General features: G+C 40.9%; 1 protein-coding gene and 1 non-coding gene across 3 annotated transcripts in view; both read left to right on the top strand.

Annotated features, from left to right (window-relative positions):
• The window catches only part of EFCAB2 (EF-hand calcium binding domain 2), a 108,370-nt gene that overhangs the window by 41,957 nt on the left and 41,084 nt on the right, over positions 1 to 25,329 (top strand). The gene's annotated exons all lie outside the window — the stretch shown is intronic.
• On the top strand, positions 21,759 to 21,863 carry LOC128597914 (U6 spliceosomal RNA). The gene has a single exon (XR_008383462.1). It is a non-coding gene; the product is annotated as a U6 spliceosomal RNA (small nuclear RNA).

Raw genomic sequence — 25,329 nt, 5'->3', positions numbered from 1 at the left:
ACTCGTAGATCTGGAATGGAGGACGAGAGATAAAGAATAGCTTGAGCCTCAAAAAGGCAAAAGGTAGAAGTGATTAGAGTCTATAGGATTGTAGGATCTTTGCTACACATATCAAAGAAAAGGAACCAAACCGTTCTTCTAGGAGTGTAGGCTACATGAAGATTATTTGGTAGGATTACAGTCTAAAGACTCAGAATTTACTATGGAGGTCAGCAAAGCGTTGGGAAATGACTTTAGAATGGTTCTCAATGCCCAGGTGTGGTGACACATGTTATTCAGGAGGCTAAGACAGGAGGGTCACTTGAGCCCAGGAGTTGGAGGCCAGCCTGGACAATATAGTGAGACTCCATCTCTAAAAGAAAAGAAAGAAATGGTAGTGGAAAGGAATTGTTTGATGCTCATAAATCAGTACCATCACTTCAAGACTAGTTGGGGGACTAAATGCCTTAAACTTGAACTAAACCGAATGAAAACATGAGACTTCATTTGTGACAAGTTGTAACTGTATGTATCCCTCAGTTATTTATATCTAAAAGGATAAGACTGATAATTAGTTTCATTGCCTTATAGTAGTACCTTATAAAGTTTTTTTTTTTTTTTGCAGTTTCTGGCTAGGGCTGGGTTTGAACCTGCCACCTCTGGCATGTGGGGCCGGTGCCCTACTCCTTTGAGCCACAGGCACCGCCCACCTTACAAAGTTTTGTTTTATCCTTCAACTATGTTTATGGGCCTTACTACAGTGGTTAAGGAGGAGAATTGAGTTCATCTTTTCAGCCCCTTCCCTGTAGTAGGCCTTATGTGAACCTTGGCTCAGCCATTGCTAAGGAAGAGCAAGGGTAGTGTGCAGGGCTGTCGCACACACAAAGCTCCAAGTGGCTCTGGTCACTTTGCCTTCTGTAAAAGTGCCACTCCACGGAGCATCAGACCTCAGTGTATCGAGAAGGAAAATGAGCGGGTAGGGTGATCAGGGTTGGGAGGGTGCGCAAAGCAGGCAGTTCTGGCCTGCAGTTTGAATGAGTAAATCTGTGTATGGCAAGCGCCTTGACCTCACACTTAGTATCCTGGGCGCAGGGCAGAGAGGTATTACAAGAGAAGCCAGAGACGGTATTGCTTTATGAGAGAGGGAAACCAGCATTTACTTAAGGCTCGCTGACAAACTACCTGTGGTTGGATGCGAGGGGCCTGTGTCATCACCTCATCTTCATCTTTTTATTTGTGTAGTAAGGGTTGGCAGTTCCAGTTTTTGGAGACTACCGGTTAAATAGTTTGCTCCATCTAGCCTATCATGGTTTTTCTAATTCTAAGTCTTTGGCTGTGCTACTTTGCCTACTCTGCCCACCCTTACCCTTCAAGAACCTCAGGGCTTATCTTCTGCCTTTAGGCTTCTGACAGTAGCAGTGAAAAGGAAATCTCCCAAATCCTCCAGAGCAGTGGGGCCAGGCCTCTTTTGCTTAAAGGGCCAATTCAGGAAAATAAACATGTTTATGGGCTGCATCTTTTTTTATTCAAAATTAAAATAACTTTACTGAGGCCCTGGAGGAAAGTGTATGTTCTTAAAACTTAAATGGTATAGTTCATTAAATAAAGATGGTTACTAAGGAAATTAGCATTAAAATATCGATGCTAGGCATATCTGAGGAGTAGGGATGTGGATGAACGTGGTTTTTTAATCTCTGTCCTGTATATTAATTAGTATAGCACTTTAAAGTTTATGATAAGTGTTCTCAAGCTGCTGGTATCATTACTGTCCACTCTTTCTTTCTTATTTATTTATTTATTTATTTATTAAGACAGAGTCTCACTTTGTCACCCTTGGTAGAGTGCAGTGATGTCATAGCTCACAGCAACCTCTAACTTCTGGGCTTAAGAGATTCTCTTGCCTCAGCCTCCCGCTGAGGGAGGACTACAGGCACCCGCCACAACACCTGGCTACCTTTAGAGACAAGGTCTCACTCTGGCTCAGGCTGTTTTTGAACCTGTGAGCTCAGGTGATCCACCTGCATCGGCCTCCCAAGTGCTGGGATTATAGGCGTGAGCCACCGTGCCTGGCAACTGTCTGCTTTTTCTGAACTGGAAATTAAGGACAGAGAAGCAAAGACTTGCCCAATATTGTATAGTAGGTTAGCAGCAAAGTTATAACTCAAAGTTATAACTTCTTTGTTTTTTTCTTTGAGACGGAGTCTCACTATGTTCCCCTGGGTAGAGTGCTGTGGTATCACAGCTCACAGCAACCTGAAACACTTGGGTTTAATTGATTCTCTTGCTTCAGCCTCCCAAGTAGCTGAGACTACAGACACCCACCACAATGCCTGGCTATTTTTTTGTTGCAGTTGTCATTGTTGTTTAGCAGGCCCAGGCTGGGTTCGAACCCGTCAGCCTAGGTATATGTGGCTGGCGCCCTACCCACTGAGCTACAGGTGCCACCCTTGAATTAGTTTCTTCTTTGGGCATACTATGTGCCTGCCCCAGGGGAGACTCTGGAAACAAGATGGGTAAGGTCTGGTCCTGCCTTTCCCAGCCTCAGCTCTGTCTCTGTTTGTAAAAGTGGTTATTATACCTGGAATTTATTTTAACTTATGATTAAAAGTGAAGATCTAAATGGACTTTTACAGCCACATTACTAAATTTTTTTTTTTTTGCATTTTTAGGCCTTCTTTATAATATGCTACACTTTGTATAACTGGATCAGGGCTGTCTTCCGATGTATTCCTCTGCCTTTCAGTTTTATACTGGTTTAGTACTAAACGTGTATGCCGGCTCAACGCCTGTGGCTCAAGCAGCTAAGGCACCAGCCACATACATCTGAGCTGGCAGGTTTGAATCCAGCCCGGGCCCTCCAAACAACAATGACAACTGCAACCAAAAAATAGCTGGGCACTGTGGCGGGCGCTTGTAGTCCCAGCTACTTGGGAGGAGGAGGCAGGAGAATCACTTGAGCCCAGGAGCTGGAGGTTGTTGTGAGCTGTGATGTCACGGCACTCTACCCAGGGTGATAGGTTGAGGCTCTGTCTCAAAAAAATAAAAATAAATAAACGTGTATGCATTAACTGCCATCAATTTATAAAATGCTCGAACATCTGACAAAACTAGTTTGTTACTCTTCTTTTAAAACATTTTAATTAAGAATTGAATGCAATGTTCTGTGTAAAGATTGAGTGGTATACATAAAAAAGTTTGAAATCCCGTCATTCATGGCAACAGGGATGAGCCTGGAGGACAGGACACGAAGTGAAATAAGCCGGGCACAGAAAGGTAAATATCATGATGCCTCGTTCATGCGTGGGAGCTAAACAAAAAAAAAAATTGAGTTCATGGAAATAGAGAATGGAATTGTGGATATTAGAGGCTGGGAAGGCTATGAGGGGGAGGGGAAGATGGAGAAATGTTGATTAACAGATATAAAAATTATGACTGGACAGGTGGAATGAGTTCTGGCATTCTATAGCATTGTAGGGTGAACATGGGTAACTGTAGTTTATTGTATACTTTCAAAAAGCTAGAAGAGAGGGTTTTGAATGTTCAGAACAAAGAAATAATATGTCAGGTGGCGGATATCCTAATTACCCTGATTTGATCACATACTTGTACCAACTACCTCTTTATATCCCATAAATATGTAGAATTATTATGTGTCAACTCAAAATAAAAGAAACAAAAAAAGGTTGAGTGGTGCAAAGAAAGTTTTTTTTTTTTTTTTTTTTTTTTTTGAGACAGAGTCTCACTTTGTCACCCTTGGTAGAGTGCCGTGGCATCATAGCTCACAGCAACCTCCAACTCCTGGCTTAAGCGATTTTTTTGCCTCAGCCTCCCAAGTAAATGAGACTGTAGGCGCCTGCTACAACACCCGGTTTTTTTTTTTTTTTTGGTTGTAGTTGTCCCTGTTGTTTGGCAGGCTCCAAGGCATTGACTGGTTCTCCGCAAAGTGCTTCCTCCCACAGGTGGAGGTACGGTGTCACTTCTCTCTCAGGGCAGACCTGGGCTCCTTTAGAGGTCTAGGTCTTGAGAGTTTTATGCTGGCTGCTCTCCCTTCCCACATATCTGCTTTGCACAAATTGAAAGATGTAATTGAAATGTTATCACATTAGCTAGAGGGGAGGTCCCGTATTACGACTGCGGGGCAGTCACCAGCAGGTCGCACACCACTATGACATGAGCTCCTCTGCTTTGCCTGGACCTCTGAGGGCCAGGCCTGAGGTCTGGAATTAGACTTCCTGAGTTCCCATCCCAGCTCTGTAACTGTGAGTAACTTATTTCTGCTCTTCGTGCGTCTGTGTTTACACTTGCCTTGCTGGACTTAGTATAAAAGGAGTTCTCCAGTCTGGTCTGGAGACTTCTGTGCTGTGTGTTCCCTGATCCTTTCAGGGGTCTGCAAAGCCAAAACTGTTTTCTTTGTTCTTTCTTTTCTCCCTCCCTTTCTTCCCTTTCATCCTCCCATCCTATCCCTTCTTTCTTTCCTTCCTTCCTTCTCCTTCTTTTTCTTCCTTCTTTTCTTTCTTTTCTTTCCCAGGGTCTTGCTCTGCCTCCTAGGAAGTGCAGTAGCCTCATCATAGTTCACGGCAGCATAAACTGGTTTCAAGTGATCCCCTGCCTCAGCATGACTAGCTAAGACTACAGGTGTGCCATGCCCAGATAATTTTTCTATTTTCAATAGTGACAGGGTTTTTGCTCAGGCTGACCTCAAACTTCCGGCTTCAAGCAGTCCTCCTGCCTTTACCTTCCAGAGTGCTGAGATTACAGGTGTAAGCCATAGCGCCCGGGCCATTTTCATAATAAATCTAAGACAGCATTAGCTATTTTTGATCTCATTTTTTCCATGAGTGTATATTGGAGTTTTTCAAAGTCTCATTATGTGTGATATTACAACAGATTGAATACAGAACTAGAAATGAGAATCCAGCTGTCTTTTTGCTAAAGAACGTCTTTTGCTAAGCCAGAGATTAGAGATCTGAGATGCGTAAGTAAATATGTCAAGGAGTGTCAGTCTTCTCAATTTATTTTTTGTTTTAGAAAATAGTTATTTTCAATAAAAATTATTAGTTATGTAAACAAAAGTTTATTATTTCTAAATGAACTAATAAATATGCTTTTTTAAATTTAAAGTTTGATTTCTAATATGATAAATAAAGATCCATGTAACTCACATAAACACAAGCTCTTTGAAGGTATTGATAATTTTTAGAAAACCAAAAAGTTTGAGAGCCAGTTTTTGTTGGAGGACATTTCTTTTTCTTTCTGAGACAGAGTCTCACTATGTTGTCCTTGGTAGAGTGCTATGACATTACAGCTCACAGCAACCTCAAACTTCTGGGCTTAAGCAATTCTCTTGTCTCAGCCTCCCAGGAGCTGGGACTACAGGCACCCACCACAACGCCTGGCTATTTTTTGTTGCAGTTGTCATTGTTGTTTAGCTGGCCTGTCCCCTGGTTTGAACCCGCCAGGCTTAGTGTACATGGCTGTACCACTATGCTATGGGCACCGAGCCTGTCAGAGGACATTTTTAAAGCTCTCGGTGCAGTATTAACTTGGGACAAATTAGCTTTGGATTTAAAGCTTAGAACAGTATTAACTATTATAACTATTCCACTTCATAGATTCTTGATATTCTTGAATTAAATAATTTGGACTTGTTTTTCCATTCTTTAATCTATGTGAGTAATATTATATTGTACTATATAACAAAACCTTCATAAGAACTTTTCACTTTTTTTTTGGTCTGTTTTGAGACAGGTTCTCACTGTTTGCTGGGTTAGAGTGCAGTGGTATTATCATAGCTCACGGCAACCTCAAATTCCTGGGGTCAAGGGATCCCACCACACCCAGTTAATTTTTCTATTTTTTGGAGAGACAGATCTCGCCATGTTACTGAGGCCGTGTTACTGTTCTTTTTCTGATAGCAAAGTAATGGGTGCAAAGTAGTATCACACTGGGGCTTTGATTTGCATTCCTCTATGATTGATAATGTTGAGCATCTTTTCAGGTACTTATTGGCCATTTATACATCCTCTTTGGAGAAATGTCTAGTTTAGTTTTTGCCCATTTTTTTTATTATTAAATCATAGCTGTGTACATTAATGAAATCATGGGGCACCATACACTGGTTTTATAGACCATTTTACATATTTTCATCACACTGGTTGACATAGCCTTCCTGGCATTTTCTTAGTTAATTGTGTTAAGACATTTATATTCTACATTTACTAAGTTTCACATATACTCTTGAGATGCACCGTAGGTGTAATCCCACCAATCACCCTCCCTCTGCCCATCTTCCCCCCTCCCTCCCCTCCCAGTCTTTGCCCATTTTTAACCTCAGGTTGTTTGTTTCCTTGTTGGGTTGTAAGATACATGTATTTTTTTGTGTGTGTGTGTCTAGAGACAGAGTCTCACTTTATGGCCCTCGGTAGAGTGCTGTGGCATCACACAGCTCACAGCAACCTCCAACTCCTGGGCTTAAGCGATTCTCTTGCCTCAGCCTCCCGAGTAGCTGGGACTACAGGCGCCCGCCACAACGCCCGGCTAGATACATGTATATTTTTTAATACAAGTGGTGAGATACTGTATAAACCATTCTGCAATCTGCTTTTTGCACTTATCAATATACCTTGGTGATTATTCTTTATTAGTATACATATAAAGATTTTCCTCTTTTCATGGTCTGAATGAACCATAATATATTGAATTCATCTTCTACTAAGGGACATTAAAGTTGTTTCTAGGCTTTTGTTATTATACTGTATATAGTCCATGGTGCAGAGAATATCCCACCCAGTATGCGTGCCATTTTGTGAAAGTGAAAATTTTTCCCTAGGAAAAATTCTTGGAAATATGTCAAACTGCATGAATATTTTTGGTAAATGTTGCTAGCTTGACAATACAGTCTCTCTCATCACATGAGAGTACATGTTTTCTCAGTCCTTCTTAAACAAAGTTTAATTCTAAAACTTTGGTATTCTTGCTAATCTGATATGTGAAAAATAGAAACACAGTGTTAATTTTTATTTTTTGAATTATGAACATCTTTTATATCTCTACAATGTATTTGCATTTTCTTTCATTTGAACTGGCAATTCATGACCTTTCCATGTTTTTTCTATTGAATTGTTTATCTTTTTATATATTAAAGTTCTTAGCCTTAGGGCGGTGCCTGTGGCTCAGTCCATAAGGCGCCGGCCCCATATATCGAGGGTGGCGGGTTCAAACCCGGCCCCGGCCGAACTGCAACCAAAAAATAGCCGGGCATTGTGGCGGGCGCCTGTAGTCCCAGCTACTCGGGAGGCTGAGGCAAGAGAATCGCTTAAGCCCAGGAGTTGGAGGTTGCTGTGAGCTGTGTGAGGCCACGGCACTCTACCGAGGGCCATAAAGTGAGACTCTGTCTCTACAAAAAAAAAAAAAAAGTTCTTAGCCTTAGTTTGTGATATATATGTCATCTGTCTTTTTACTCTATTATTTCTTTCTGGCATTTAGAGATTTTGTTGTGAAGAGACCAGGGACTCAATGTGTTGTCTGGGCTAAACTCCTTCTCACAACATCCTTTCACCTTAGCCTCATGGGTAACTCAAATCACTGTGCTTAGGCTCATTCAGAAGTTTTTTTCAAAATTTAGTCAAATACACATATTTTGAGTATTCATTTAATTTTTTGAAATAAAAGTCATTTAGTAGTTTTAGTAGAGTAAATTTAGGTTATCCTAAAGAAACCTAGTTTGTAAAAGAAAAAAAAAAATTAGGCTGGGTTGGGCGGTGCCTGTGGCTCAAACGAGTAAGGTGCCTGTCCCATATGCCGGAGGTGGTAGGTTCAAACCTAGCCCCCGCCAAAAAAAAAAAAAAAATTAGGCTGGGCACAGTGGCTCATGCCTGTAATCCTAGTACTCTGGGAACCCAAGGGGAATGGATCATCTCAGCTCAAGAGTTTGAGACCAGCTTGAGTAAGAGTGAGACCCCATCTCTACTAAAAAAAAAACAAAAACAAAAACAAAAAACAGAAACATTAGTTTGGTGTAGTGGTGGGTGCTTGTAATCCCACCTACTTGGGAGGCTGAGGCAAGGAGATTGCTTGATCTCAAGAGTTTGAGGTTGCTGTGAGCTATGACACAATAGCACTCTGCCAAGGGTGACAAAGTAAGACTCTGTCTCAAAAAAAATAATAATTAAAAACACTCATAAGAGTGTTTTTTTTAAATAAAGTGTTTTTCTAAAATAAAGAAGTTATTTTTTCCATGTAGCTGATAAGTTAAATTTGAAAGTAAATGGTAAAGCTATGTTTCATCTCCTGTTACAGATCTTCAGAAAAATGCTTCAGGATCTCCCCCTTTTTCAAAATTTCCACTGAAAGCTGCGCTGATCTGGGTGCAGTGGACACCCATCAAGTGGAAAGTTCATTCAACTTTAATTTTTCGGTCAGAATTGTGGAAGCTGAAACAGATGAGATGTCTCCAGTGTTGGCTATTGTTTGTTCTGTTGTCAGTCCTCTTTAATTAGGGCACAATCAAGAGGAATTTTTTCCTTGCAAAATTATGTGGATGGTCTGCTACTGTGGGCGTCATCTTCAACATCATCTCTTCTACTTAAGACAAGTTATCCATTTGTAAACTACTGATTTCTTTGGGACATTGTCCCCATCAACTTTTCATTAAGCATCAATGATTTCACCATTCTTTCACCCAAGCTTCACGTAAAATTTTATGTTTCTTCTTGCTTTAATTTTAGCAGAATTCATGTTTCTTTGATGAAAGACATCAGCTCTTTTCAACCTGTCTTATCCTTCTTTGTGCCTCAAACTAGATCCTTTTGTTTGTCATATTCATTAAAGTGTTTTCCTTCCTCCATGGAGCTGATGATGTTCCATCGAAATGTTAGCAGTAAGGTCAACATTACAAGCAATCCCAGAGACTCTTGCAGGGGTGATTCAGCCCCTGAGTTCCACCAGCACAGCCAGTGGAGGGAAATGTGGTGACATCCTGTGCTCACGTGAGTTAACTTTTCAGTATGTGGATATATCTTTCTACAACAACTGGATTAAACTTTTGCAGGTGAGGACAGCACCTGGTCTTCCTCAGCCGCTGAAGACACTACCAAAAGCAAAAGGAGAATTTGAAGCTAAGGTTGCCTTTCTATAGCAAATCTCTCCTTTCACTGCTTCCATCTTCAACTCAGCATGAGTCTGAGGCTCATGACATCCAATATTCATCTCTTTCACTGACTGGGAGACTAAAGTTTCATTAGCAGTTGGCAGAAACTTTTGAGTAGATTAGATCCTATCTAAAATTCAGTTAAGAAGCAGGTAAAAAGAAACTATTTGTAATGGATTAGAAATAACTCTTCCTAAGAGGACTGGAGGTGCCATAAATATCACTTCTGCTTCTTCACATCATTGCTGTTTTTGAAGAGATAGTAAAACATTTCATAATTCATTTTTTATCAGGTAGTAAAAAGTGTGAGCAGTATGTAGAAATTGCATTGATAATTTCCCCAAAACAATTATTATCTCAGAATCCTTGAGACTACTCAAAGAGCTTTTGAAAAACTGCCTAGGTAACTGGGTCTGCATTCCTGCAATACAAAAACATACCCCTCAGTAGGAAATTGTATGTTTATTAATACAGTGATTGCTCACATATATTGAACAAAGTGAAGACTACATGTGTAACTTGGATAAACCTCAAAAGCAATGTTGAGTTAAAAAAATTACAAAAGGGCTCGGTGCCCATAGCACAGTGGTTATAGTGCCAGCTACATACACCGAGGGTGGCGGCTTAGAACTTGGCCTGGGCCAGCTAAACAATGACAATTGCAACAAAAAATAGCCGGGCATTGTGGTGGGCACCTGTATTCCCAGCTACTTGGGAGACTGAGACAAGAGAATTGCTCAAACCCAAGAGTTTGAGGTTGCTGTGAGCTGTGACGCCCCTGCACTCTACTGAGAGCAACATAGTGAGACTGTATAAAAAAAAAAAATTACAAAAGGAGGAGTCATTGGATTAAGGGTCCATCCTAGGAGTTGAGGCAAGATGGTGGACCAGAAGGATAGTTCAGCTGAGGATGGTCCCAGCCATACCTGGTGCGGGGACCTTACCCAGAGTCATAGCTCAGGGAGCACAGCAAGGAGGTAGTGAGCTGGATACAGTGTATGATCCAGAGTGGTAGAAATCTGATGAATTAGGCAAGTGATTGAGACCAGCTTGGATCAGCTACCCCACCTCCATCACAGAGGTCCGGGCCAGGAAGAAGTCTTTCCGGAGTTTTCAGTTGTTGGGGGAAGTTGTGTATTGAGTGGAAAGCTTGGAAGAGTGGGTGGACTTGACCAGGATACAGCAACCATATTTGAATGCTGGTTGGAGTGGATTTGCCCTAGGTTGGGTGGCTGGCAAGGCAGCTATACTGAGAAGGTCTCAGCAGCCCAGGAGAAGGTCATGAGAAGGTCTTCGCAGGGTCCTAAAGCACGGCTGTCTTAATTCGGCCTGCCGGGATCGTAACTCTAGTCTTAGGACAGGATGAGGGACTCCTGCATCCCACAGGAACTGAAGTCAGGGAGCACTGTGAGACCTGTCCCTGAAGGATTCTTGTGAGCTTAAAGATCTCAAGCTGACAGGGTCCAAATGCTGAGTTGCTGATCACCAAAGGCAACAAAGTTTGGAATAAGGACTATAGAGGTTGCTGGCTGTGCTCTTTGTCTCCTGAAAAAACCACAGCATCACCTGTGTACCAGCAACACATTGCAACATACTGTCATCAAGAGCAAGGACTTCTGTTGGAAATAAAGGAGACAGTGAGAAGGAAAAAGGAGGACAAGGAGGTGAACAAAAAGAAAAAACACATGAGGAGGAACCAACAGAAAAATTCAGGTAACATGAAAATCCCAAACAGAGGGCGGCGCCTGTGGCTCAGTCGGTAAGGCGCCGGCCCCATATACCGAGGGTGGCGGGTTCAAACCCGGCCTCAGCTGAACTGCAACCAAAAAAAATAGCTGGGCGTTATGGCGGGCGCCTGTAGTCCCAGCTACTCGGGAGGCTGAGGCAAGAGAATTGCTTAAGCCCAGGAGTTGGAGGTTGCTGTGAGCTGTGTGATGCCACAGCACTCTACCGAGGGCCATAAAGTGAGACTCTGTCTCTACAAAAAAAAAAAAAAAATCCCAAACAGAGGAACTCCCCCAAGGGACCATGTGGCAGCTACAGCAGAAGATCCACCTATAAAGAATTAATGGACTTGACAGAAAGGGAATTTAAAATATGGATGATAAAGACAATAAAAAAAATGGATGAGAAAATGGGAAGACAGAACTAAAAGTCAGATGGGAGATATGTAGAATATAGAAGGGATATGGTAGAGCTTAAGGAAATGAAGGAGACAATCAGGGAATGTAAAGATGCAGTGGAAAGTATCAAAAATAGATTAGACCATGAAGAAGAAAGAGCCTCAGACCTAGAGGATAAAGTTTTTTAGTTAACCCAGGTAGATAAAGAGGCAGAAAAGAAGAAAGAGAAGGCAGAACAGGTGCTTAGAGAACTACAAGACTCCATGAAGCATTCAAACATTCAAATAATAGGGATTTCTAAAGGGGAAGAAGCTTGTCCCAAAGGAATAGAAGCCCTACTTACAAAAAATGAAAACATCCAAGTTTTACTCAATAACCCGACACACTCTTTTCAGATGGATATCGAACCCCAGGTCATCTCCACTCAAACAAACCCTCTTCAAGACACATTGTAATGAATCTGTCCAAAGTCAAGATGAAAGAAAAAATTCTGCAAGCAGCCAAGAGTAAGTGCTAGCTGACCAACAGAGGCAGAGCCATTAAGATGACAGCAGACTTTTCAACTGAAATCATCCAAGCAAGAAGGACATGGTCATTCACCTTCAACATTCTTAAAACAATTTTCAGATCAGAATTCTGTATCCTAATAAACTAAGCTTTAAAACTGATGAAGAAATCAAATCTTTTGTGGATATACAAGCACTGAGGAAATTCACCACAACACGACCAGCTCTATACGAAATACTTAGACCTATTCTCAACACTGACCACCACAATGGACACAGCAAAGTAAACACCCAGAAGCTAATGGTCGTAACTTAGCTTCCACAATGGCACAAAGGATAAAACTACACAACGGACTTTCACAAAATAAGATGAATAGAACTGCACCACACTTAGTGATTCTCTCAATAAATGTCAATGGACTGAATTCACCACTGAAGAGGCACAGTCTGGCTGATTGGATAAAATAAACACAAACCATCCATTGCTATCACCAGGAAACACACCTAGCCTTGATGGACAAATCAAGACTCAAAGTTAAGGGATGGAAAGCCATACTTTAAGCAAATGGAAATCAGAAGAAAGGAGGGGTTGCAATCTTATTTGCAGGTATAAGTGGATTTAAAGCCACTAAAGAAAGACAAAGTTGGACACTTTATACTAATCAAATTAATAATACAACAAGAAGGAATTTCAATTTTAAATATTTATTCACCCAATTTAAATGCTCCCACATTTATGAAACAGACCTTGATGGGTTTGAGCAATACAATAGCCCATAACACTATAATGGTCAGGGACTTTAACACCCTTCTGGCAGAACTGGCTAGATCCTCTAAACAGAAACTAAACAAAGATACAAAGGACTTAACTTAGAACTAATGGGATTCATAGACATATACAGAACATACCATCCCAAAGCTAAGGAATATACATTTTTCTTGTCAGCCCATGGTACAAATTCCAAAATCGATCACATCCTAAGATATGAATCAAACCTCAGCAAAATTAAAAGAACAGAAATTATACCTTGTATCTTTGTATCACACCTTGTATCAGACCATAGGACAATAAAGGTGGAACTCTAACAAAAGTGTTCATCCCCACACAAGAATGTGGAAATTAAACAACCTTATGCTTAATGATAGTTGGGATCAGGAAGAGATAAAAGAGGAAATCATTAAATTCCTCAAACATAACAACAATGAAGACACAAGTTACCAGCAAAAGCAGTCTTAGGAGGGACATTTATCACATTAGATGCCTGCATTCGAAAAACAAAAAGAGAGTGCATTAACAAACTTATGAACCATCTTCTGGAATTGGAAAAAGAAGAACAATCTAATCCCAAACCTAGCAAAAGAAAATAAGTAACCAAATTAAATCCAAGATTAATGAAATTGAAAACAAAAGAATCACTCAGAAAATTAACAAAACAAAAAGTTGGTTTTTCAAAAAAATAAATAAAATTGATAAACTTTTGGACAGATTAACTAGAAACAGAAAAGCAAAATCTCTAATAACCTCAATCAGAAACAATAAAGGGGAGGTGCGGTGCCTGTGGCTCAGTGAGTAGGGCACCGGCCCCATATACTGAGGATGGTGGGTTCAAACCCAGCCTCAGCCAAACTGCAACAAAAAATAGCCACACATTGTGGCGGGCACCTGTAGTCCCAGCTACTCAGGAAGCTAAGGCAAGAGAATCATCTAAGCCCAAGAATTGGAGGTTGCTATGATGCCATGGCACTCTACTGAGGGCAACAAAGTGAGACTCTGTCTTTAAAAACAAACAAACAAAAAACCAATAAAGGGGAAATAACAACAGATGCCATAGAGATATAAGAAATCATCTCTGAAAACTATAAAAAACTCTATGCCCAGAAATTGGACAATTTGGAGGAAATGGATCAATACCTAGAGTCACATCCTCTCCCCAGACTTAATCAAGAAGAAACAGATCTCTTGAATAGACCGATTTCAAGAACTGAAATTGAAGAAACAACAAAAAATCTCCCAAAGAAAAGAAAGCCCTGGTCCAGATGGCTTCACACCAGAATTCTATCAAACCTTCAAAGAAGAGCTTATACCCATGTTGCAGAAATTAAATTATTCCAAAAAATTAAGAAGGAAGGAATCTTCCCCAACGTGATATACAAAGCAAACATCACCCTGATACCCAAATCTGGAAAATACCCAACTAAAAAGGAGAATTTCAGACCAATTTCACTAATGAATACAGATACAAAAATTCTCAGTAAAATCCTAGCCCATAAATGACAGCTACACATTTAAAAAATCATCATCATGATCAAGTAGGCTTCATCCCAGGCATGCAAGGATGGTTTATAAATGTAATTCACCATACCAACAGAAGCAAAACCAAAGACCATATGATTCTTTCAATAGATGTAGAAAAAGCATTCAATACAATTCAGTATCCTTCTCTAATTCAAACACTTAAGAATTTAGGCATAGGTGGCACATTTCTGAATCTGATCAAAGTCACTTATGACAAACCCACAGCTAATATTATACTGAATGGAGTAAAACTTTTCTAAGCTTTTCCACTTAGAACCGAAAGCAGACAAGGTTGTCCTCTAGGAGTTCTAGATATTCCTACAGACTGTGTTCCAGGTTTTATGTATTGAAGGATGGCATTGTGACATAAAAATGACACTTGGGGAGGCCAAGGCAGGAGGATCACTTGAGCTCAGGAATTCCAAGCCAGCCTGAACAAGACCAAGACTTGCTCTCTACTAAAAACAGAAAAATTAGCTGGTCATTGTGACAGGCATCTGTAGTCCCAGCTACTCCATAGGCTGAGGCAAGGGAATTGCTTGAGCCCAGGGCCTATGGTGATGCCACAGTTTCGAGACTCTGTCTGAAGAACAGAAAACAAAACAAAAAAACCCACTTGGATTTAGTCCTCTGGTAGCTCCATGTCAACTCTAGTCGTCAAACATGCTTGTGACTCTCCTATTCTGCTTTTATTCCTTCTCTCCTAGATTCTTTTTCTTCTTCTGCTCCTGATGACTTTCATCTCTGCCGTGTTGTCTCCTACCCCTTTACCTCACTTCCTCCTGGCTTCTAATGCCTTCTGCTTCAGCTTACTGCCTTCTCTCTCTGTTGTTTCTCTTCCATCTGTCTTCTATCTGTGTGCCTTGCTTTAAAACTTCCCAGGAATAAAGAAGACAAGTCAGTGTTGATCATTTGTCAGTATTCAGTGCAGAGGCCTTTGCTGAGCAGAGGATCCTCCTTTGCAGGCCTATGGAGAGATGCCATTTTTTGGTTAAGTGGCTATCTCTGCTTCTGTGCTGAGGGCAGCAGAGCAAATGGTACAAAGCATAACAATCTATAAATTCAGAAACTCTCAGAATTCTGAGAAGGGGACTGTGGATTTGTCAAGGAGGTCCCTTAACTGCCTATCTGGTACGTTAGCCACACACCCTGATGAGGTTGTTTGAGAACTCTGCGGTGAACTTACTGTTTTATTACCCCATCCCCACACCCCACTCCCACCCCTGACCCTTTCCCAGTGTACTAGTGATTCATGTCATGGTGGTCAGTTGTGGTAGAGAGTGGGTCTAATTTTATTTCCCCTTCTCCTGAGCACGTAACTATAGTATAATTTGCTGGTGGAATGTGATGTGTGCCGCTTTTAGGCCTGGTCCACGAAACCTCCCATGTGTGATTCTTCAGGCTTTTCCCCCTTACAGCTTGATACAGCAAAGTGACACTGGAAGCTACATGTTGATAATAAGGGTACTATAAGGTGGAAGGAGCTGGGTCTTCGAATGACTTTTTTGGAGGTAAGCCATTCATTGATCAAGAAATCCATTTTGGACTTAACGTAAGCCATCTCTGTGACTATTGTGGTAAGCCACAGGAGGTTAGCAGTTGGTACAATGGTGACTATTATTCTCACATAGTGGCAATACCAAATTTGATTCACAGGAACCTTCCCCTAGATATCTTGGTGAGTTACTTTATAGGCTGAAATTGGTTAACAGGGTACCCCCTTCAGAGAGGGCTGATGGGGTATAGAAGAGCCATCGTTTTTTTAATACTATTCCTGTTCAGCACTACGTGAAGAATGTCTTCCTTTAATACTTCTTCCACAAATCACAAGTTGTGGATATCAGATATATTTGTATAGTTACGTGAGAGAGTTCAGCAGTTTTTTGAAGTAGGTTTTTTGAAGTAGGGGTTAGTAACTAGGGGTGCCACGTCAGAAGCCAGGTTGCAAATGCTGTGATTCAAGCAAGCTTTTGGTTAATTTAAAGGCATGGCAGCCACACCAACTCCTAACCCATAGCCTTCTTCTGTTTCATTTTTTGATTTCCTGAGAAGTCACACTCAAATGTTTATTTTTTTCTGAGAACTACAGAGTGTGCATTTTGTTATAGTTTCTAGCCCTCCACTGAGAGCTAATTTTAGGCCATCTTTCCTTTGCTGCCTAACTCCCAATTTTTTTTTTTTTTTTTTTTTTAGAGACAGAGTCTTACTTTTTTGCCCTCAGTAGAGTGCCGTGGTGTCACAGCTCACAGCAACCTCTAGGTCTTGGGCTTAGGCAATTCTCTTGCCTCAGCCTCCCGAGTAGCTGGGACTACAGGCACCTGCCACAATACCCAGCTATTTTTTGTTGCAGTTTGGCCAGGGCTGGGTTCGAACCTGCCACCCTCTGTATATGGGCCCACCGCCCTACTCACTGAGCCACAGGCACCACCTGTATACTTACATTTTAAAACAAAAGCCTATATTTCTTTCTCTCCTAAGTTATAAACTTACAAAAGACAAAATGTATTTAAGATTTGGGTTCTATAATGTATGCAACATTGTCTTTTTTCTCTAAACAGTGCTAATAATATTAGCTGAGGGTATGTAACTAGTTGTATGGTGTTGTTAAGAATGAATGTGTAAAGGTGGGCTGGGGCCAGTCAGTGAATGATCTTGTTTGCTGCCCTGAAGAGCCTGCATTTCATTATGCAAGCAGTACAAATCCATACATGCAGAGAAGCGAGAACACCAGGTGCAGTGGTGCTTACCTGTAGTCCCAGCTACTCTGGAGGCTGGGACAGGAGGATTGCTTGAGCCCAGGAGTTGGAGGCTTCAATGAACTATGACGATGCCACTGCATTCTAGCCTGGGCAACAGAGCAAGACTCTGTCTCAAATAAAACAAAACAAAAGAAAAAACACACAACAAAAAAGATAAAATAAGAAAATAGCACAAAATATATTATTAGAAACATAGTGAGATCTCATGGGCAGCGCCTGTGGCTCAAGGAGTAGGGTGCCGGTCCCATATGCCGGAGGTGGTGGGTTCAAACCTAGCCCTGGCCAAAAACCAAAAAAAAAAAAAAAAGAAACATAGTGAGATCTCAAAAAAGAAAGAAAGAAAATTGTAGTTGTAGGATTGTAGATTGGCATATGGACTAGAGCAATGGTTCCTAATCTTGGGTTCACTTTAGAATCACATGGGGAGTTCCTAAACACACACGCATGAGAAAAAATGGGCAAAAGACTTGAACAGGGACTTAAAGAACAAATTTGATTGACGCCTGACCAAAGGATCAAAATTCTATTTTTAACAACTGATACAAAGGTGAAGTGGCTCCTCCCACGGTGCAGTGCTACCAGGGCCTGACCCACCCCAGGCCTACACGCTCCTATGTTCGGCTCCCAGGAAACCCTGATGCTCCTGCTTCAGAGGAGACCTCCTCCCTTTAGAGGTTCAGTGTCCAGGGAGCTCTTGATAGCGTAAATGAGGTGAGTGCTGACTCTGCATGGGTATTTTAAGGAAGTATTTTTCTAACACAGCTAGGCAGAGTCCATGTGTCAATGGCCCATCTCCTAAACTAGAGTTTATTCCAGGAATGTAAAAATAGTTCTATTGGTAAGTTTTAAAAAAAAAAATTGTATTATTTTATTTTTTTTTTTATTTATTTTTTTTTTTTTGTAGAGACAGAGTCTCACTTTATGGCCCTCGGTAGAGTGCCGTGGCCTCACGCAGCTCACAGCAACCTCCAACTCCTGGGCTTAAGCGATTTCTTGCCTCAGCCTCCCGAGTAGCTGGGACTACAGGCGCCCGCCACAACGCCCGGCTATTTTTTGGTTGCAGTTTGGCCGGGGCCGGGCTTGAACCCGCCACCCTCGGTATATGGGGCCGGCGCCTTACCGACTGAGCCACAGGCGCCGCCCAATATTATTTTATTTTTAATTATTATGGGTACCTAATAGTCGTATATCTTTATAGGATACACATGATAGGTATTTTGGGGAGTTTCCATGTAAATTTTTCATTTCAGATGGGTACATACAATGAGGTTACATTGTTTGTCATGTGATGTTTTGATATGGGTATACAATGTGAATTAATCAAATCAGGATAATGGGGATGTTTTTAAATGTAATTCATCCTATAAATAGATCTGAGATAAGAGGCATTTGACAGAATTCAACATAGTTATAATTTTAAAGACTCAGTAAAGTAGAAATCGAAGAAATACAATCTTAGTATAAAATATGTGCCGGTCAAGATCTTTTTTTTTGAGACAGAGTCTCACTATGGCGCCCTTGGTAGAGTGCTATGGCATCACAGCTCTTGGGCTGTAGGTGATTCTCTTGCCTCGGCCTCCCAAGAAGCTGGGACCACAGGCGCCTGCAACAACACCCGGCCATTTTTTTGTTGCAGTTTGGCTGGGGCCAGGTTTGAACCTGCCACCCTCTCACTGAGCCACAGGCACCACCCAAGCCCAAGATCTTTTTAGATTAGAAGGAGGCAGCCATGTAAAGAAGCAGAGACCAGCAAATACAAAGGTCTTGTGAAAGGGAAGGGGTTTAGCATGTTGGAGGAAAGCAAAGAGGATAGTGTAGCTGGGATGCAGTTAGTGGTAAAAGGTCAAGTGCAAAAAGTTGGCAGGGCCCAAATTATGAAGAGCACTACAAGGCCACAGAAAGGAGTTTCTATTATCAGTGCAATGGGAAGCCACTGGAACATTTTAAGTGGGAGAGTTATAAGATATGGTTTTCATTAGAAAGATTTGTCTCAGTGTGTAACACATCTTGTACCCTCAATGAATCCCCAACAATAATAAAAAAAAAAAAGATTTGTTCAGGGAGTTATGGGAATGGGTTGAGGTGACCAGCAAGCACAGAAACAGAAAGATGGCATAATGCTAGGTAGTGGTCCAAGGCAGGAGGGGATGGTGGCCAGACAAGCTTGGTGGTGGTGAGGCATAAGTTGTCATTATCATTCTTGTTTTTGTTATGGGGAGAATTGTGTTACCACGATCCTCATTCATGTTTTTTGAAGTCTCAGACTGTGACCTTATTGGGAGATAGGTCTTTTAAAGGGGTGACTAGGTTAAAATGAGGCTGTTAGGGAGGGTCCCTATGCAATCTGTCAGCCTCCTAAGAAGAGGAAGTTTGGACACACAGACGCTGGGAATGCTAACATACAGAAGGGTGACTGTGTGAGGTCACAGGGAAAAGGCGGCCCTCTGCAAGTTAAGGAGAGAAGCCTGAGAACCAGCCAAACGTCCTGCTGCCGTGATTGTGGACTTCCAGCCTCCAGAGCTGGGAGAAGTTGACTTGGTTGTGTAAGCCACCCAGTCTGTGGTATTTTGTTGCAGCAGCCTTCTAATGTAGTTATGAAAATGATGATGGTAGTGATGATTTCTTCATAGTACTTAGGACTGCCATCTAAAATTAGCTCATGTTTATTTACATTTGTGCTTTTTCCCTCCTGACTATAAGTTCCATAGTAAGAGCCAGGGACTTTGTCCAATTCACAGTAATCCCCTGTGCCACGGGGCAGTGCCTAGGGCAACGTTGTTTAAAAGTGACCACATCACTAAATTTATTTATTATATCACTCTTTATAATAACCCAGTGTTTTATAGAGCCTATTTTTTTCTTTTTTTGTTTGTTTGTTTTTCTTTTGAGACACTCACTCTGTCACCTTAGGTAGATGCCATGGCATCAGCATAGCTCACAGCAACCTCAAATGCCTCGGCTCCAGCAATCCCCTTGCCTTAGCCTCCTGAGTAGCTGACACTACAGGCTCCCACCTTGATGCACAGCTAGTTTTTCTATTTTTAGTAAAGATGGGGTCTCGCTCTTGTTCAGGTTGGTCTGGAACTCCTGAGCTGAAGCAATCCACCCCCTTGGCCTCCCAGAGTGCTAGGATTACAGGTGTAAGCCACCTCAACACACTTATAGAGATTTTTTTTTTCTGTAAAGTACAGGAGACCCTGAGGTCATGAGAGGGGTGCAAACTCTAGCAGAAAGGGCTATCTAAGAAATAATGTTGCAACAAGTTAGAACCAGAAGATATTCAGGAAGTGTATGTTAGCAGTGGAAAAATGATCTTCATTGGATTAGAGGGACCTTGAGAAAAGACACTTTTTTTTTGAGACAGTCTCACTTTGTCACCCTTGGTAGAGTTCTGTGGTACTCTGTTGTGTAGCTCACAACAACTTCAAACTCTTGGGCTCAAGCGATCGTCTTGCCTCAGCCTCCCAAGCAACTGGGACTATAGGCGCCCACCACAATGCTCAGCTATTTTTAGAGACGGAGGGTCTCACTCTTGCTCAAATTGGTCTCAAACCCGTGAGCTCAGGCAATCCACCATCTTTAGCCTTCCAGAGTGCTAGGATTACAGGCATGGGCCCTGCACCTGGCCTAAAAGACACTTTTTTGAATTGTAGTTCAGCTAAATAAAGAGATTTGTCATTATTTTGGCTTCATTTAATGGCTTTGCAAAATCAGGTTAAAGTGTGAAAAATGCCCTCCGTAAAGTCAAAGTCTTTATTTTATTCTCTACCATATTTTAAAAGGTACCTGGTACATAGTAGTGTTCAAGTATTTGTTAAATGAATAAAAATCATTTTTAAATCCTTTGTTTAGATTTTTTACTTACTTTAAATGTTTTCTCATACTTAGAATAACATTAGCTATTTCACAGAGGAAGTAAGATGTTTTGCCTATTCTTTTGTTTCTTAGAATTGCATCAAATGTCCTGAATCAGATATTTACTCTGGGATATTTTTGACCTTAGACTGCCCTTAAACTGAAGGCTCTGAGTCTAGCTCTAGTCTAGCTCAATGGCACTGGCTCCACCTCGTGTCAGGAACGGGATACTACACCTACTGAACGCCAGGTTGCCAAGAACCAGTCTTCACCAAACATTTTAAGTGGTCCAAATGCTGTGTATTATTAAATGATGATTACACCACTGGGCCACCTTATTGTGACTCATTTGCTCTGAAATAATTTTACTCTCATATCCATTATTCCATACATGGCCCAGATGCAGAAACAAATTCTTACACTTAACCATAAAGACTTTTGGAGTTTAGTATGAACTTATCAATAGAAGACATCTACTTTGACAAAAGAAATGAAATGTCTCTGCGTATTTTAAAGATGTTATATGAGGGGTGGCGCCTGTGGCTCAAGGAGTAGGGCGCCGGTCTCATATGCTGGAGGTGGCGGGTTCAAACCCTGCCCTGGCCAAAAAAAAATAAAAATAAAAAATAAAGGTGTTATATGAAACAGTTGATTTTCATTTTCTTTAAAATCTTACCAAAATTGAGGAGTTAGTAATTTTTTTTTAAATCTCATGAAATTGATTTAAAAGGAAGAAAATATTTTTTCAAAAGAAAAAGTTGTGCTTTTTTGTTTGTTTGTTTTATAAAAGTTGCATTCAATTTCGGTTTTGTATGCATGATGGAATACTAAATGAGTTGGTCCTAACCACTCTGGTTGTTGACCAGATGAACCTGTAGAGAGCCTGCGTGAGGCCATGTTAACTGTCTGAATGGAGTGATTGTGACTCACAATATCAGTGGTGTGCTAGAGCCAGATTGTGCTAACTTGTAGTAGCTCACAAGAGCTGATTGTTAAATTTTCAGGAATTCTGCAAGCTGCTGTTAAAAAAACTAGTTTCTGTGAAGAGATAAATTATATAAACTTAATTACATTTTATTAAAAACAAAGGCACTGTCTTCAGTGGCACTTAGCACTAAAATCAGAACAACACAGAGAAGATGATCATGGCCCCTGCATAAGGTTGACACATAGACTCATGGAGTGTTCTGCAGTTTTTCAGGTTATTCTGTATAAAATGCTAACTAAATGTTTTTGAGACTCCGTCTCTAAATAAATAAATAACATCAATTTCATTTAGGCCAGGAGTCGTGGCTCATGTCTGCAATCGTAGGACTCTGGGAGGCCAAGGATCCCTTTAGCGCAGGAGACCAGCCTGAGAAAGATCCAGACCCCCTCTCTACTAAAAATAGAAAAAAAAAATAGCAGGTGTCCTGATGTGCACCTATAGTCCCAGCTACTGTGGAGGGTAAGGCAGGAGGATGGCTTGAGCCCAGGAGTTTGAGATTGCTGTGAGCTAGGCTGATGCCATGGCACTCTAGCCTGGGCAACAGTGCGAGACTGTCTCAAAAAAAAAAAAAAATCACATTTAGTAGAAACAGGTTAAGCAACCTTAATATTAAATGTGATTCTACAAATTACTTATTTTAAATTTTTGTTTTGTTTTCTAGTTCTTGCTTAGTATCTTACTTTTTCTTCTTATTTTTGAACTGTTTTAATTTCTTTATTAAGCTTTGAAGTTTTAATTTCCTGCCTCTTGTAACTTTACTTTTGCTTCTTTTAGTGTTTTCTTATATTTTTCTTTTCAGATCTCTCCACATATAGACCTCTCTTTATGAAAATTAATGGCCTGATCTTTTCCTGGCCTATGTTCTTTCTTGCCATTCTCTTCGCTCACCTTTAGAAGCCTTATTACCCTTAAGGCTGAACTGTTGGCAGTATGGTTTTCTCCGCCATGGCCAGGATCCCAGCTCTATCCGGATACCGTCTGGAGTTCTTCAGGGCCTGCCTGGCCCCTTCTGCTGCACTCCCGTGTTCTCGGCACCAGAGTTATGATGTGAGAGTAGCTCATAGGATCATTCATCCTGTGCCTCTAGCCCTGTATTTCAGAACTTGGGAGAATAACAGAAGCTTTCAGGGAGGCTTGGGCAACCCACCTGGCCTTGTGGGGCCTCAGTTTTCTCATCTGTAGTAACCCAGATGCCTCCGCTTCTCCACTGTATAAGACTGTGCTTCTTTGCTATAATTTTCCTTTATTCTCTAAGCACTCTAGGAATTTGGGAGGACTCTTGAAATAAATACATCTCACTCCATTATCACTTGAAGAAAGCAACATTTGAGAAGGGGCTATTAGTATTTAAACATCACGTCCCTTCCCCTGCCTCATTTGCTCCTGTGTTATTTTCTTTTCAGTCACTCTCTATGTAGCCTTTATTGGGCAATTTAATCAACTGATGCCCACTGAAAGGCACCTGCCAGTGAGGTCCTTTCTGGGGCCCAAGGTCAGTCTGACCAGTCAGGTGGTAACTTAGCCATTTCTTCTTCTGATGACTTGAGCTTAGTGATCAACACAAGTCAGTCACATAAAGCAGCTCTGAGGCTGTAGCAGCAAGGAGCGGTTCACAGCGCTACCTTCATCAGTGTGTACAGAGGGATGAAAGGGCTTCATCCTTTCCACGGATGCTTGACTCTCAACAGTGTGGAGATTAGGGTGCCAACTGTGGAATATGGGCTGTGAGGTGGCAGGGCCCCCTCAGTCTGGGGAGACGTTCAGAGAACAACCCTCTCACCCCACCCCCCCAGCTGCTTCTCCTCCTTTAACAACATTCTTTACTCCTCTGCCAGAAGTCACCTAGTCCTTATTATGGGCCAGCACACAGCTTTTCCTCCTTAAAGTTAATCTTTACCCAGGTGTCACCTTGATTAGATACTTTATAAATAAAGCAGTTTGGTGCTGGCTGTAGACATCAGCCATGCCAGACCTCCCGATCCCATCTTTGTCTCCCTGTCTTTCTTTCTCATTTCCACTCAGGCTATTTCTCCTTCTTTGAGCTGGTTTGCAAAAGCCAACCCCCCATGAAATTGAAAATCCGTGCCTAAGTTTTGACACACCAGAAACTTAACTACCAATAGCCTACTGTTGACTAGACGCCTTATGGATAACATAAACAGTGATTAATACATACCTTATATGCAATATGTATTTTATATTGTATCCTTATAATAAAGTAAGCAAAAGAAAATAAGGTGTTATTAAGAACATAAGGAAAATATATTTACCATTCATTAAGCGAAGTGTATCATCAAGATGTTCATCCTTGTTAGGCTGAGGAGGAAGAGGAGTTGAATTGATATCTCTGGGGTGACAGAAGCCAAAGAAAATCCACACATAAGTGGATTTTTAAACTCATGTTGCTCAAAGGTCGACTGTATTTTTATTTTAGCTGCAGTTTAAACTCATGTTGCTCAAAGGTCAACTGTACTTTTAGCTGCAAGGAATTGTAGACTTACATCTAGCTTCACTTCCACTTTTATTTCATAAAACAATATTTTAGATGTATCCACTATTGCCAGGTTTCATTTTACTCAGTAAAAATATTGTAACTAACATTGTATTATGAAACCGAGGATTAAGGCATCTTTAATAATCACTTTTCAAGCCAAAGTGACATAAATAGTATAACACAAAAGTAAATTCTTTTATAAATAGTTTATATGTGATAGGGTTTCTATTATCATTTGTTATTACTTTGGTTTTAATTGCTGAAAATGAAGTATGTTTATTTTGTTGTTTTTTTCCTTTTTTTTTGAGAGAGAGTCTCACTTTGTCACCCTTGGTAGAGGGCCCTGGCGTCACAGCTCAGAGCAATCTCAAACTCTTGGGCTTAAGCTATTCTCTTGCCTCAGCCTCCCAAGTAGCTGGGACTACAGGCGCCCGCCACAATGCCTGGCTGTTTTTTTGTTGAAGTTGTCATTGTTGTTCAGCTGGCCAGGCTAGATTCAAACCCACCAGCCTCAGTGCATGTGGCTGGCGTCATAACCACTGTGCTACAGGCACCGAGCCTTTTTTTTAGTAAAACCTTTTTATTTAAAAAAATTTTGAACTTGTAAATTGTAAGACTAGTACACTGAACTCCTGTGTGCTTTTACTGAGATTCACCAGTTATTAACACTTTGCTGCTTGGCTTTGCTTTCTCTCTTTCTCCCCCATTCCCCCTTTCTTTTTTTTTTTTACATTTTAAAACTTTTTATTTTGAAATAATCTGACAGAAAACTTGCAAAAATGGTGTAAAGAATTTTTATATTCTTTTACCTACATTCAGCAGGGATATGTATTGTACAATATGTATGCCTATACACATATACACAGAAATGTACATAAGCACTGTATGTGTTTACACGTGTAAATAGATTGATGAAAAAGAAAATGTTCTTCTCCAAGCACAGTACTTTCAGACTAAAAAACTGGAAAAATTAATACAAAGATCCCGATACACCTTTCTTTCAGATATTATGTGTTATCACATTTGCTTTAGAATTTATAATTGTTTTGTTTGAAACTTTTGAGTGTAACCTGTATTTGCCATTCATTGATCTCTAAACATAAACTCTTATGTGTTTGCAAAGAAAATAAGAATATTGTCTTACATAGCTACTGGAAAACTTTCAAAATTATAATGTTAAT

This window comes from Nycticebus coucang, chromosome 10, assembly GCF_027406575.1.
Source record: "Nycticebus coucang isolate mNycCou1 chromosome 10, mNycCou1.pri, whole genome shotgun sequence".
Lineage (NCBI taxonomy): Eukaryota > Metazoa > Chordata > Mammalia > Primates > Lorisidae > Nycticebus > Nycticebus coucang.
The sequence above is the reverse complement of the archived record's forward strand: the minus strand, read 5'-3'. Positions and strand labels throughout refer to the sequence as shown.